We start from the raw sequence: 13658 nt of genomic DNA on the forward strand, positions 1-13658 counted from the left end.
AACATTGCTGAGCAGACAACCCCACAGGCTCCTCAACAAGCACGTCATCTGATCCTTTTGCACCTGTCACTCCACAGTACTTAAGCCAGTGTTCAACAACAACAAAAAAGTTACCCAGGCACTAGCATAGATGACCAACTATACAAAATAGCACAAATTTTAGTTTTAAAAAATGGAGAAAATAACTCTAATAAAATAACTTTCAATGTGATGAATTACTTGTTCAAAAGCATAATTCTTCCACCTATTTTCTTTCTACCAGACCTATACTGTACCAGGCTGTACTATTTCGGTTTAACCAGGAGATTAGTGGAGTGTGTACTGCTGAGTGTCTCAACAACATGATAACTGCCCAGGCCAGTACATTTCCAAGTCAGGGAGAAAGCCACCATAAAGACCCCTGCTTCTCCAAATTGATTAGTAAGCAATTTCAAATATGTTGATGTATACCAAGACTTTTGACCTTTATATTTCTTCCTCTGTGCAAGATGGCTCTTACATTTACACATTATACTATTATCAGGTAAAAGGAAGTCATTAACTACTATCCCAGTTCATAGGAAAGACAGGGAGATGCTGGAAGGGGAGTCAATCAGGCTGGCTCCATTAAGGATTCCTTGTTATGCTACTCCATTAAGTCCAGGACTCCCTCACCCCTCCCCTATCACCTTCTTTCTCTTGAGCTTGTATATGACCTGGGGCATTGTGAGGTGAGAAGAAGTTAGAGACACAGCAAAATTTAAGGAAATGGATAGGAATCCTTTTCTCAGGGAGGACCCAAACAAGATGTTAGCTGATGGAGTGAAAACTTCAGGAAAAGCAGAAAGCAAGTACAGCTAACTGAGCCCTCAGGGACAGGGGATGCACATTTGGATAAAAGCTAAGGTTTCCCAGTGATGTCTCTGCTCCCGTGAGTAGAACTGTATCTTGTGAGCACACATTTGGACAAGAATATTGCAAGGTTGCTCAAGGTCCCACCTGCATTGCTATAACCACCTCCCCTTGCCCCTTTTCCCTCACTCCCCCTCCTCATGGTCCACTGGAGAAGGGAATGGCAAACCACTTCAGCATTCTTGCCTTGAGAACCCCATGAACAGTGTGAAAAGGAAAAAAGATATGACACTGAAAGATGAGTCCTTTAGGTCGGTAGGGATCCAATATGATACTGGAGAAGAGCGGAGAAATAACACCACAAGGAATGAACAGGCTGAGCCAAAGTGGAAACAACAGCCAGTCGTAGTTGTGTCTGGTGGTGAAAGCAAAGACCAATGCTGTAAAGAATGATACTTCATGGGAAACTGGAATGTTAGGTCCACGAATCAAGGTAAAGTGGAATTGGTCGAACAGGAGTTGGCAAGAGTGAACATCAACATCTTGGATCAATGCACTAAAATGGACCAGAGTGGGCAAATTTAATTCAGATGACCATTATAACTACTACTGTGGGCAAGAATCCCTTAGAAAAATTGTAGTAGCCCTCATAGTCAACAAAAGAGTCCCAAATGCAGTACTTGGTGCAGTCTCAAAAACAAGATCAGTTTGTTTCCAAGCAAACCATTCAGCATCACAGTAATCCAAATCTATACACCAACCACTAATGCTGAAGAAGCTGAAGTTGAACAGTTCCATGAAGACCTACAGGACCTTCTAGAACTAATACCAAAAAATGATGTCCTTTTCATCATAGGGTACTGGGAATGCAAAAGTAGGAAGTCAAGAGATATCTGGATAACAAGCAAATTTGGCCTTGGAGTACAAAATGAATCAGAGCAAAGGATAACAGAGTTTTGCCAAGAGAACACACTGATCATAGCAAATACCCTCTTCCAACAACACAAGAGATAATTCTACACATGGACATCACCAGATGGTCAATACTGAAATCACAGTGATTATATTCTTTGATAAAATCCCTTATGATTATACAGTGGAAGTGACAAATAGATTCAAGGGATTAGATCTGATAGAGTACCTGAAGAACTATGGATGGAGGATCATACCACTGGACAGGAGACAGTGATCAAGACCATCCCCAAGAAAAAGAAATGCAAAAAAGCAAAATGGTTGTTTGAGGAGGCCTTAGAAATAGCTGAGAAAAGAAGAGAAGCAAAGGCCAAGGAGAAAAGCAAAGATACACCCATCTGAATGCAGAATTCCAAAGAATAGCAAGGAAAGATAAAGCCTTCTTAAGTGAACAAAGAAATAGAGGAAAACAATAGACTGGGAAAGACTAAAGATCTCTTCAAGAAAATTAGAGATACCAAGGGAACATTTCATGCAAATATGGGCTCAATAAAGGATAGAAATGGTATGGACCTAACAGAAGAAAAAGAGGTTAAGAAGAAGTTGCAAGAATACATAGAAGAACTGTACAAAGAGATCTTAATGACCAAATTAAGGTCATTAAGATAACCATGATGATGTGATCAGTCACCTAGGGCCACATCCTGGAGTGTGAAGTCAAGTGGTCCTTAGAATGCATTACTACAAACAAAGCTAATGGAGGGGATGGAATTCTGGCTGAGCTATTTCAAATCCTAAAAGATGATGCTGTTAAAGTGTTGCATTCAATAGATCAGCACATTTACAAAACTCAGCAGTAGCCACAGAGCTAGAAAAGGTCAGCTTTCATTCTAATCCCCCAAAAGGGCAATTCCAAAGAATGTTTAAACTGCCATATACTTGCACTCATTCACATGCTAGGAAAGTTATGTTCAAAATCCTTCAAGCAAGGCTTCAGCAGTACATGAACCAAGACATTCCTGATGTATAAGCTGGATTTAGAAAAGACAGAGGAACTGAAGATCAAATTGCCAACATCCATTGGATTATAGAGAAAGCAAGGGAATTCCAAAACATCTACTTATGCTTCATTAACTATGCCTTTGCATGGATCACAACAAACTGGAAAATTCTTAAAGAGATGGAAATACCAGACCACCTTACTTGCCTCCTGAGAAACCTGTATGCAGGTCAAGAAGCAACAGTTAGAACCAGACATGGAACAACAGAGTGGTTCGAAATTGGGAAAGGAGTACATCAAGGCTGTATATTGTCACCCTGCTTATTTATATTCTATGCAGAGTATGTCATGTGAAATGCCAGGCTGAATGAAGCAGAAGCTGGATTCAAGATTGCCGAGAGAAATATCAATAACCTCATATATGCAGATACCACCACCCTAATGGCAGAAACGGAGAAGGTGATGGCACCCCACTCCAGTACTCTTGCCTGGAAAATCCCATGGATGGAGGAGCCTGGTAGGCTGCAGTCCATGGGGTCGCGAAGAGTCAGACACGACTGAGCGACTTCACTTTCACTTTTCACTTTCATGCATTGGAGAAGGAAATGGCAACCCACTCCAGTGTTCTTGCCTGGAGAATCCCAGGGTCGGGGAAGCCTGGTGGTCTGCCGTCTCTGGGGTCGCACAGAGTTGGACACGACTGAAGCGACTTAGCAGCAGCAGCAGCAATGGCAGAAAGCGAAGAACTAAAGAGCCTCTTGATGAAAGTGAAAGATGAGAGTGAAAACTTAAAAACTGAAAAAACTGGCTTAAAACTCAACATTCAAAAAGAGAAGATGACAGCATCCAGTCCCATCACTTAATAGCAAATAGATGGGGAAACAATGGAAACAGTGAGAAACTTTATTTTCTTGTGCTCCAAAATCACTGTGGATGGTGACTGCAGCCATGAAATTAAAAGATGCTTGCTCCTTGGAAGAAAAGCTATGACAAACCTAGACAGTGTATTAAAAAGTAGAAATACCACTTTGCCAACAAAGGTCCATCTAGGTAAAGCTATAGTTTTCCAGTAGTCATGTATAGATGTGAGAGTTGGACTATAAAGAAAGCTGAGTGCCAGAGAATTGATGCTGTCAAACTGTGGTGCTGGAGAAGACTCTTGAGAGTCCCATGGACGCAAGGAGATCAAACCAGTCAATCCTAAAGGAAACCAACCCTGAATATTCATTGGAAGGACTGATGCTGAAGCTCCAATACTTTGGCCACATGATGTGAAGGGCCAACTCACTGGAAAAGACCCTGATGCTGGGAAAGATTGAGAGCAGGAGGAGAAGGGGGCAATAGAGGAGGAGATGGTTGGATGGCATCATCGACTCAGATATGAGTTTGAGCAAACTCTGGGAGATAGTGAAGGACAGGGAAGCATGGCATGTGGCAGTCCATGGAGTTGCAAAGAGCGGAGCAACTGAACAACAAAAACAACGCCTACTCATATACATGGTGATTTCCTCTCTCTTCTTGTCTGTCCCCATCCTGGAACCCCTTCCTTGCCTGGAGTGAAGCCCCGCTCTTTTCTGTTTCTGTTCAAGATATTTTCCTGATGCCCCAAATTCTCTTGTTTTGGCTTCTAGCCAAAGTATTTTGTCCTCTTTCATCTGAAAGAAAGTGAAAATGTAAGTCACTCAGTTGTGTCCGACTCTTTGTGACCCCTATGGACTGTAGCCTCCCAGGCTCCTCTGCCCATGGGATTTTTCAAGCAAGAATACTAGAGTGGGTTGCCATTCTCTTCTCCAGGGGGTCTTCCTGACCCAGGGATGAAACCTGGGTCTTCTGAATTGCAGGCAGCTTCTTTACCTTCTGAGCCACCAAAGAAGCCCTCTTTCATATAACTAATCTAAAAATGAAAATGTTTTCAGTATTCAGATTTTCATGTTAAACCTTGATGGCATTTCATACCCCAAATCTAATCAATGACAAGAACAACAAAATGTCTACTTTTGCTCAAATAGCAGGAGGATCTTAAACTCTCAACTCTGTGAGTAAAGCAAGGAAAGAAGAAAAACAGAACAGTTGGTTCTGAACTAAAATTGTAATAGGAAAGGAATATCTACAGTTCAACCAAAAGATACCTCTAAAGAATCAGAAAAGCAAAAAGTGTGCTTTGAAGAGTTCTTGTGTCATGCTGGCCTTGTCACATCAGTCATTCCCCTCCTTTCATGTGGATCGATGGGCGCTGCCTGTCCTGGACTTCCATCTGTCACCAGGAGAATAGGACCATCTGGAGTCAGAACAGATCATCAATCCTTCCACACATTCAAGTTATTTTTTTAATTTAAAAAATGTTATACCACCGAGAAGACGTTATCAGATTCCTTTGTGGTTCTGTCTAGTTTCTGTTTGGGATCCATGACAACTCAGAGTGATGTGAGTGATGCCATGATGTCAGGGCAAAAGCCGTGCTTTAGGAGTCTATTAGATTCCTATCGCTGTAGTAACAAATCACCACAAACTGAGGGCTTGAAATAACACACACTGATTTTCTTACACTTCTGTAAAGTCAGAAGTCTAAAACAGGTCCTATATAAGGGGTTAAAATCAAGGTGGTAGCAGAGCTGCATTTCTTTTGGGAGGCTCTAGGAGAGTTGTTCCTTGATGTTTCCAGCTTCTAGAGACTGCATGAGTTCTTTGGCCCACGATCACGTGACTGACCTTTGCTTCTATCATCACATCTCTTTCTGACTTTCCTACCTCCCTCTTGCCCTAGTAAGGACCCTTGTGTTTATGTTGGGCCCACCTGCAAATGCAGTAATCTCCTCATCTCAAGATCCCTAACTTGATCACATCTACAAAGTCCTTTCTGCTATGTAAGCTAACATATTCATAGGCTTTAGGGTAGGATATTGGTATCTTGGAAGGGTGGGGATGGATTTTTCTGCCTGCCATGTGGTCTGACAATGAGAGGCTTACTTCCTAAAATCAGAAAGCATGATTCCCAGTCCATAATTAGGAATTTCAGTAGAGGAGTGCATGGGGATTGTTAATGTCTGGGTTTGACCTGGCTTACTTGACTATTGTCCCAAATCCTGGCCTAGAACCACAGGATGTTACGATGAGGAGCACTGGCTTTCAATTATACTAACCTGCGTTCTCATCTCCACCACTTAGGAGTTCTGAGAACTTGGGCAAGTCCCTCAGCCTCTCTGAGCTTCCATTGTCACCTGTCCTGTGGGATATTTTAGGAAGAAAGACTCAGAGACTTGCCTGCAGGAGTCCTCTTGAGGATAACACTGTTAAGGGATTGAGGGAAGCAGGACTAGACTGGGATGAAGTCACAAGACAGGTCTCAGCTGAGCCCATAGGGACTGTGTTGCTAGGTGACCCTTCAGCATTGTCTCCCTGTGGGGCAAACAAGCCAGGTATTGATACCACTTACCATGGCTTGAACTAGGGTGAGTCAAGGGAGGCCCTCGCCTCAAGGACAAAATTTAGGGGTGCCAAAAAACTCAGTAACTGAGGTAAATAATATTTTGTTGCACTATTTTTAAAAAATCTAAACTAATGCAAAATTCTGCAATGAACATATTGAATAAAGACAGAATAAGTAAGGGAATTCCCTGGTGGTCCAGTAGTTATAGGCTTCCCTGGTGGCTCAGATGGTAAAGAATCTGCCTGCAATGCTGAAGACCCGTGTTCAATCCCTGGGTTGGGAAGATCCCTAGAGAAGGGAATGGCTACCCACTCCAGTATTCTTGCCTGAAGAATTCCATGGACAGAGGAACCTAGTGGGCTACAGTCCAGGGGGTCGCAAAGAATCAGACATGATTGAACAACTAACATTTTCACACTAGCGGTTAGGGCTCCACACTCTTACTGCCAAAGGCCTAGGTTTGATTCCTGGTGAGGGAACTAAGGTTTCACAAGTCATGTGGTATGGTTCCCCCACTCAGAAAAAGGGGGAAAAAAAAAAAGAATAAGTAGCAATGCTGTGCAGGGTTATTTTGGAGCCTCAGGTAAAAGGAGGAATTGGTTATTACTGATACTGTCTCTATTTATAATTGTGATATTTTGAGTAGTATGGATTCTTTACATTCTTGATTTTTAAAAATAGTGCATTAAAATATCATTTATCTTGATTTCTGAGTTTTTTGACACTCTATTAAATCTAGCATTGAAGCTTATTCCTCACTTTATTTCACCCTCCTCCTGGCCCTGTGTTGTGTGTGGGCTGCTCTTCACCTCCCCTTAGCAGGGGAGACAATGTTAGGTCAAGGATAATTCCTGGAGAGGGGCTTAGCTGTGAACCATTTGCAGCCACCATTCCTGGCCCCTGGGGAAAGAAATACCTAGATTCTGAACAGGGAGAGGGAACCTACAACAGCATCCACTGGTGGAATAATGACACCTATCTCTAAGGAGATTGCATTGTCATATAGTTTTCCCTCATTGGGACAGAAAGACAGTCAGGCAGCAGTTGTTTGATTACTAAAGCTAATTGTTTCAGGTGCTAGTAAAAATGTTCACAGCCACATTTGGCCCGACCTCTTCCTTCTATGAGCCAACCGTCTGAGTAAAAGGTCTATATTATTTACTTGGACCTGAGACTCCAATTAATACTACTGTAAACATATGACTTTGATTTTTGGTTTATTATCTTTGGTTAGAACTGCTGAGCAAATATACCAAAGTGAAACTTCTCTATCCTGTGGCCTGACCAGACCCTTACCCTCTGGATAGCCTTCCTAGGCTGGTGATCACAACCACGTGGTGAATAGGGATAACTCTTTCATTGCAACAAGGAAAAATAGAGAGAGAGAGATAGACAGACAAACATATAGATACAGCTATCCCTCAAAGCTCTACTAAATGTAGGATCATGAATGCCATGTGAACGTAGCCTATAGTCACCATGTTCTTGAAATTTGTTAACCTGGCATGAAGTAAATACATAGATTTTTTTTGTCTTTATTCAAAGATTGCATGCATGCGTGCTAAGTCACTTCTGTCATGTCTGACTCTGTGCATCTCTATGGACTGTAGCCTACCAGGCTCCTCTGTCCATGGAATTCTCCAGGCAAGAATACTAGAGTGGGTGGCCATGCCCTTCTCCAGGGGATCTTCCTGACCCAGGGATCAAACCCACATCTCTTATGTCTCCTGCATTGGCAGGTGGGTTCTTTACCACTAGTGCCATCTGTGAAGTCCTTATTCAGATTACTGATTCTCAAAACAGTAAGGGTTTTATAACCCCTGGGGATTGTGTCAGAATTCCCTGAGGAAGGTGTTAAACTGAAGTCCCTTCTCAACTTCCCACTGGACTAACAGCCATAAAAGGAGAAATCAACAGTAACACAATAATAGTGGGGGAATTTATAACACTCCATTTTCATCAATGGACAGATCATCTGGACAGAAAATCAATGAGTAAGACTTCCCTGGTGGCACGGTAGATAAGAGTTCACTAGCAAATGCACGGGACATGGATTTGATCCTTAGTCCAGGAAGATTTCACATGCCATGGAGCATGCACCACATGCTCCACAACTACTGAGCCTGTGCACTCTAGGACCCATGAGTCACAACTCCTGAGCTTATGTGCCCACATGCCCTCGAGTCTGTGTTCTGCAACAAGAGAAGCCACTACAATGAGAAGACCATGCACCACAATGAAGAGTAGCCCTTGCACATCACAACTAGAGAAAGCCTATGCATAGCAATGAAGACCCAGTGCAACCAGATACATTTTTAAAAGGAGAAAATTAATGAGGAAACACAGGCCTGAAACGACACATTAGATTGCTGCTGCTAAGTCGCGTCAGTCGTGTCCAACTCTGTGCGACCCCAGAGACGGCAGACCACCAGGCTCCTCCGTCCCTGGGATTCTCCAGGCAAGAATACTGGAGTGGGTTGCCATTTCCTCCTTCAGTGCATGAAAGTGAAAAGTGAAAGTGAAGTCGCTCAGTCATGTCCGACTCTTCGCGACCCCATGGGCTGCAGCCTATCAGGCTCCTCCATCCATGGGATTTCCCAGGCAAGAGTACTGGAGTGGGGTGCCGTTGCCTTCTCCACACATTAGATTAGTTGGACTTAATTGATATTCGTAGAGCATTCCATCCAAAAGCAAACATGTTCTTCTCAAATACACCAACAACATTGTCCAGGATTGATCACACACACAGCCACAAATTGAGTCTCAGTAAATTTAAGAAAATTGAAATCACACCAAGCATCTTTTCTGACCACATGCTAGGAGATTAGAAATCAACTACAAGGAAAAAAAAAAAAACTGTAAAAAGCACAAACACATGGAGGCTAAACAATGTGCTACAAAACAACTAATAGATCACTGAAGAAATCAAAGAGGAAGTTAAAAAAAATACCTAGAGACAAAGGAAAATGAAAGCATGACAATCCGAAACTTATGGGGCACGGCAAAAGCAGTTCTAAGAGGGAAGATTAGACTAACACAAGGTTTTCTCAAGAAACTCAGGAAAATCTCAGATAAACAACCTAAAGCAACTAAAGAAGAACAAGCAAAAACCAAAGTTAGAAGGAAGAAATCATAAAGATCAGAGCAGAAATGAATGGAATAGAGATGAAGAAAAGAATAGAAAAGATCAATGAAACTAAAAGCTTGTTCTTTGAAAAGATAAGACTGATAAACATTTAGCTAGACTCATCATGAAAAATGAATGAGTAAAAAATCAGTAAAATTAGAAATGAAAACCGAGAAGCTACAATGGATACTACAAAAATACAAAGGATCATAAGAGACTGCCACAAGCAACTATATGACAATAAAGTGGACAACATAGAAGATATGGACAAATTCTTAGAAAGGTACAATCTCCCAAGAATGAATCAGGAAGAAATATAAAATATTAACAGACCAATCACAAGTACTAAAATTGAAACTGTGACTTAAAAACTTCCAACAAACCAAAGTCCAGGAAAGGACCAGATGGCCTCAGAGGCAAATTCTATCAAACGTTTAGAGAAGAGTTAACAACTATCTTTCTGAAACTATTCCAAAAAATTGCAAAGGAAGGAGCACTCCCAAACTCATTCTATGAGGCCATGATCACCCTGTTACCACAACCAGAGAAAGATACCACGAAAAAGATAATTACAGGCAAGTATTGCTGATAAACATAGACACAAAAAGCCTTCAACAAAATATTAGCAAACTGAATGTACTGTATTGTACATTAAAGGGATCATACACCATGACTAAGTGGAATTTATCCCAGGGATGCAGGCATTTTTCAATATCCATAAATGAATCAGTGTGATATACCACATTAACAAATTCAAGAATAAAAGCCATATTATCATCTCTTTAGATGCATAAAAATCTTTTGACAAAATTCAACACCCATTTATGATAAAAACTCTATGGAAGTGGGCATAAAGGAAACTTACTTCAACATAATAAAGGCCATATATAACAAACCCACAGCTAACATCATTCTCAGTGGTGAAAAGCAGAAAGCATTGCCTCTAAGATCAGGAACAAGACAAGGATGTCCACTCTCACCACTTCTATTCAGCATAGTTTTGGAAGTGTTAGCCTTGGCAATCAGAGAAGAATAAAAAGAATCCAAATTTGAAAAGAGGTAAAACTGTTACTATTTGCAGATGACATGATACTATACATAGACAATCTCAAAGATGCTACCAGAAAACTACTATATTTCATCAATTAACTTGGCAAAGTTGCAGGATACAAAATTAATACACAGAAATCTCTTGCACTTTATACACTAACAAAAGAGATCAGAAAGGGAAATTAAATAAACAATCCCACTTATCATCACATCAAATAAAATGCTTAGGAGTAAACCTAGGTTTCCCAGGTGGAATGATGGTAAAGAATCCACCTGCCAAAGCAGGATATGCAAGAGAGGCAGGTTAGATCCGTGGGTCAGGAAGATCCCCTGGAAACCTTTCCACTTCAGTAGGCAACAGCAACCTGCTCCAATATTCTTGCCTGGAAAATTCCATGGACAGAGGAGCCTGGTGGGCTACAGTTCATGGAATCACAAAGAGTCAGACATGAGTGACTCTTGTCACAACAACAACAAGGAGGCAAAAAAACTGTACTTCAAAAACTATAATACACCAATTAAAGAAATATAATATTAAACAAACAGATGGAAAGATACACCATGTTCTTGGATTAGAAGAATCAATATTGTGAAACTGTCTATACTACCTACCCAAGGCAATCTACAGATTCAATGCAATCCCTATCAAACTACCAGTGGAATTTTTTTGCAGAACTAGAATAAAAATTTAAAATTCATGTGGAGACACAAAAGACCCAGAATAGCCAAAGCAATACTGAGAAAGAAAAACAGAGCTGGAGGAATCAGGCTCCCTGACTTCAGACTACACTAAAAGCTTAAGTCATCAAAACAGTATATTACTAGCACAAAAACAGAAATATAGATCAATGGAATAGGATAGAAAGCCCAGAAATGAACTCATGAACCTATGGTCAATTGTTCTATGACAAAGGAGAAAAGACTACACAATGAAGAAAGGACAGTCTCTTCAATATGTGATGCTGGGAAAATTGGGCAGCTACAAGCCTCTTGATGAAGGTGAAAGAGGAGAGTGAAAGTTGGCATAAAGCTCAACGTTCAGAAAACTAAGATCATGGCATCTGGTCCCATCACTTCATGGGAAATAGATGGGGAAACAGTGGAAACAGTGTCAGACTTTATTTTTTTGGGCTCCAAAATCACTGCTGATGGTGATTGCAGCCATGAAATTAAAAGATGCTTACTCCTTGGAAGGAAGGTTATGGCCAACCTAGATAGCATATTTAAAAGCAGAGACATTACTTTGCCAACAAAAGTCCATCTAGTCAAGGCTATGGTTTTTCCAGTGGTCATGTATGGATGTGAGAGTTGGATGGTGAAGAAAGCTGAGCACCGCAGAATTGATGCTTTTGAGCTGTGGTGTTGGAGAAGACTCTTGAGAGTCCCTTGGACTGCAAGGAGATCCAATCAATCCATCCTAAAAGAGATCAATCCTGGGTGTTCATTGGAAGGTCTGATGTTGAAGCTGAAACTCCAATACTTTGGGCACCTCATGCGAAGGGTTGACTCATTGGAAAAGACCCTAATGCTGGGTAGGATTGGGGGCAGGAGGAGAAGGGGACGACAGAGGATGAGATGGTTGGATGGCATCACCGACTCGATGGACATGGGTTTGGGTAGATTTCGTGAGTTGGTGATGGACAGAGAGGCCTGGCGTGCTGCAATTCATGGGGTCGCAAAGAGTCGGACACGACTGAGCGACTGAACTGAACACCTGTAATAATGAAATTAGAACATTGTGTAACACCATACGCAAAAATAAACCCAAAATAGATTAAAGACCTAAACGTAAGACCTGACATAAAACTCGTAGAGGACAACATAGGCAGAACACTCTTTGATGTGAATCACTGCAGTATATTTTTTTATTTGTCTCCTAGAGTGATGGCAATGAACAAATGGGACCCAATTAAACCCAAAAGCTTTTACACAGCAAAGGAAACCATAAGCAAAAGAAAAAGACAAACCACAGAATGGTAGAAATTATTTGCAAACAATGTGATCAACAAGGGGTTAATCTCCAAAATCTACAAACAGCTCTTGCGACTCACTATCAAAAAACCAACTCAACCAAAAAATAGACAGAAAACCTAAACAGACATTTCTCCAAAGAAGACATACAGATGGCCAAGAGGCTCATGAAAAGATGCTCAACATAGCTAGTTATTGGAGAAATGCAAATCAAAACTACAATGAGACATCACCTCACATCAGTCAGAATGCTGCTGCTGCTGCTGCTAAGTCACTTCAGTCATGTCTGACTCTGTGCGACCCCATAGACAGCAGCCCACCAAGCTCCCCCGTCCCTGGGATTCTCCAGGCAAGAAGACGGGAGTGGGTTGCCATTTCCTTCTCCAATGCACAAAAGTGAGAAGTGAAAGTGAAGTCGCTCAGTCGTGTCCGACTCTTCGCGACTCCATGGACTGCAGCCTACCAGGCTCCTCCGTCCATGGGATTTTCCAGGCAAGAGTACTGGAGTGGGGTGCCATTGCCTTCTCCGCAGTCAGAATGACCATCATCAAAAAGACTGGACAGGGTATATATGCCCATAAATGCTGGACAGGGTATGGAGTAAAAGGATCCCTCTTACACTGACGGTGGGAATGTACTGGTACAGCAACTATGGAGAACAGTATGGCAGTTCCTTAAAAAACTAAAAATAGAGTTACCATATGATCCAGCAATCCCATTTCTGAGCATATATCCAGAGAAAACTATGATTCAAAAGGATACACACACTGCAGCACTGTTTACAATAGCCAAGACATGAAAGCAACTTAAATATCCATCAACAGATGAATGGATACAGAAGATGCATGACATATATACAATGGAATATTACTCAGCCATTAAAAAGAATGAAATAATGCTATTTGCCACAACATGGATCAACCTGGAGATTATCATACAAAGTGCAGTCAGAGAGAAAAAGACAAATATTATATGATATTGCTTATATGTGGAATCTAAAAAAATGATACAAATAAACTTATTTACAGTAAAAAAAAAGATACAAATAAACTTATTTACAAAATAGAAACTGACTCACAGACTTAGAAAACAAATTTATGGTTACCAAAGGGGAAATATGGTGGAGGGGATAAATTGGGAGCTTGGGATTGACATATACACATCACTATTTTCAAAATAGATAACCAACAAGATCCTGCTGTATAGCAAAGGGAACTCTGCTCAACATTCTCTAATAACCTAAACAGGAAAAGAACTTGTAAATGAATAGATACATATGTATGTATAACTTAATCACTTTGCTGTACGCCCAAAACTAACACAACATTGTTAATTAATTA

General features: G+C 41.1%; 1 protein-coding gene and 1 long non-coding RNA gene across 8 annotated transcripts in view; one reads left to right on the top strand and one right to left on the bottom strand.

The window, feature by feature from the left end:
* The window catches only part of TTC21B (tetratricopeptide repeat domain 21B), a 218128-nt gene that overhangs the window by 120408 nt on the left and 84062 nt on the right, over nucleotides 1-13658 (top strand). The gene's annotated exons all lie outside the window — the stretch shown is intronic.
* LOC145542435 (uncharacterized) lies at nucleotides 4245-6092 on the bottom strand. The gene is made up of 3 exons (XR_014079851.1): nucleotides 5884-6092; nucleotides 4873-5021; nucleotides 4245-4398 (listed from the first exon to the last, which is right to left on the bottom strand). It is a non-coding gene; the product is annotated as an uncharacterized LOC145542435 (long non-coding RNA).

This window comes from Giraffa tippelskirchi, chromosome 3 (assembly GCF_054371585.1).
Source record: "Giraffa tippelskirchi isolate mGirTip1 chromosome 3, T2T-mGirTip1v1.2.pri, whole genome shotgun sequence".
In the NCBI taxonomy this organism is placed as follows: domain Eukaryota; kingdom Metazoa; phylum Chordata; class Mammalia; order Artiodactyla; family Giraffidae; genus Giraffa; species Giraffa tippelskirchi.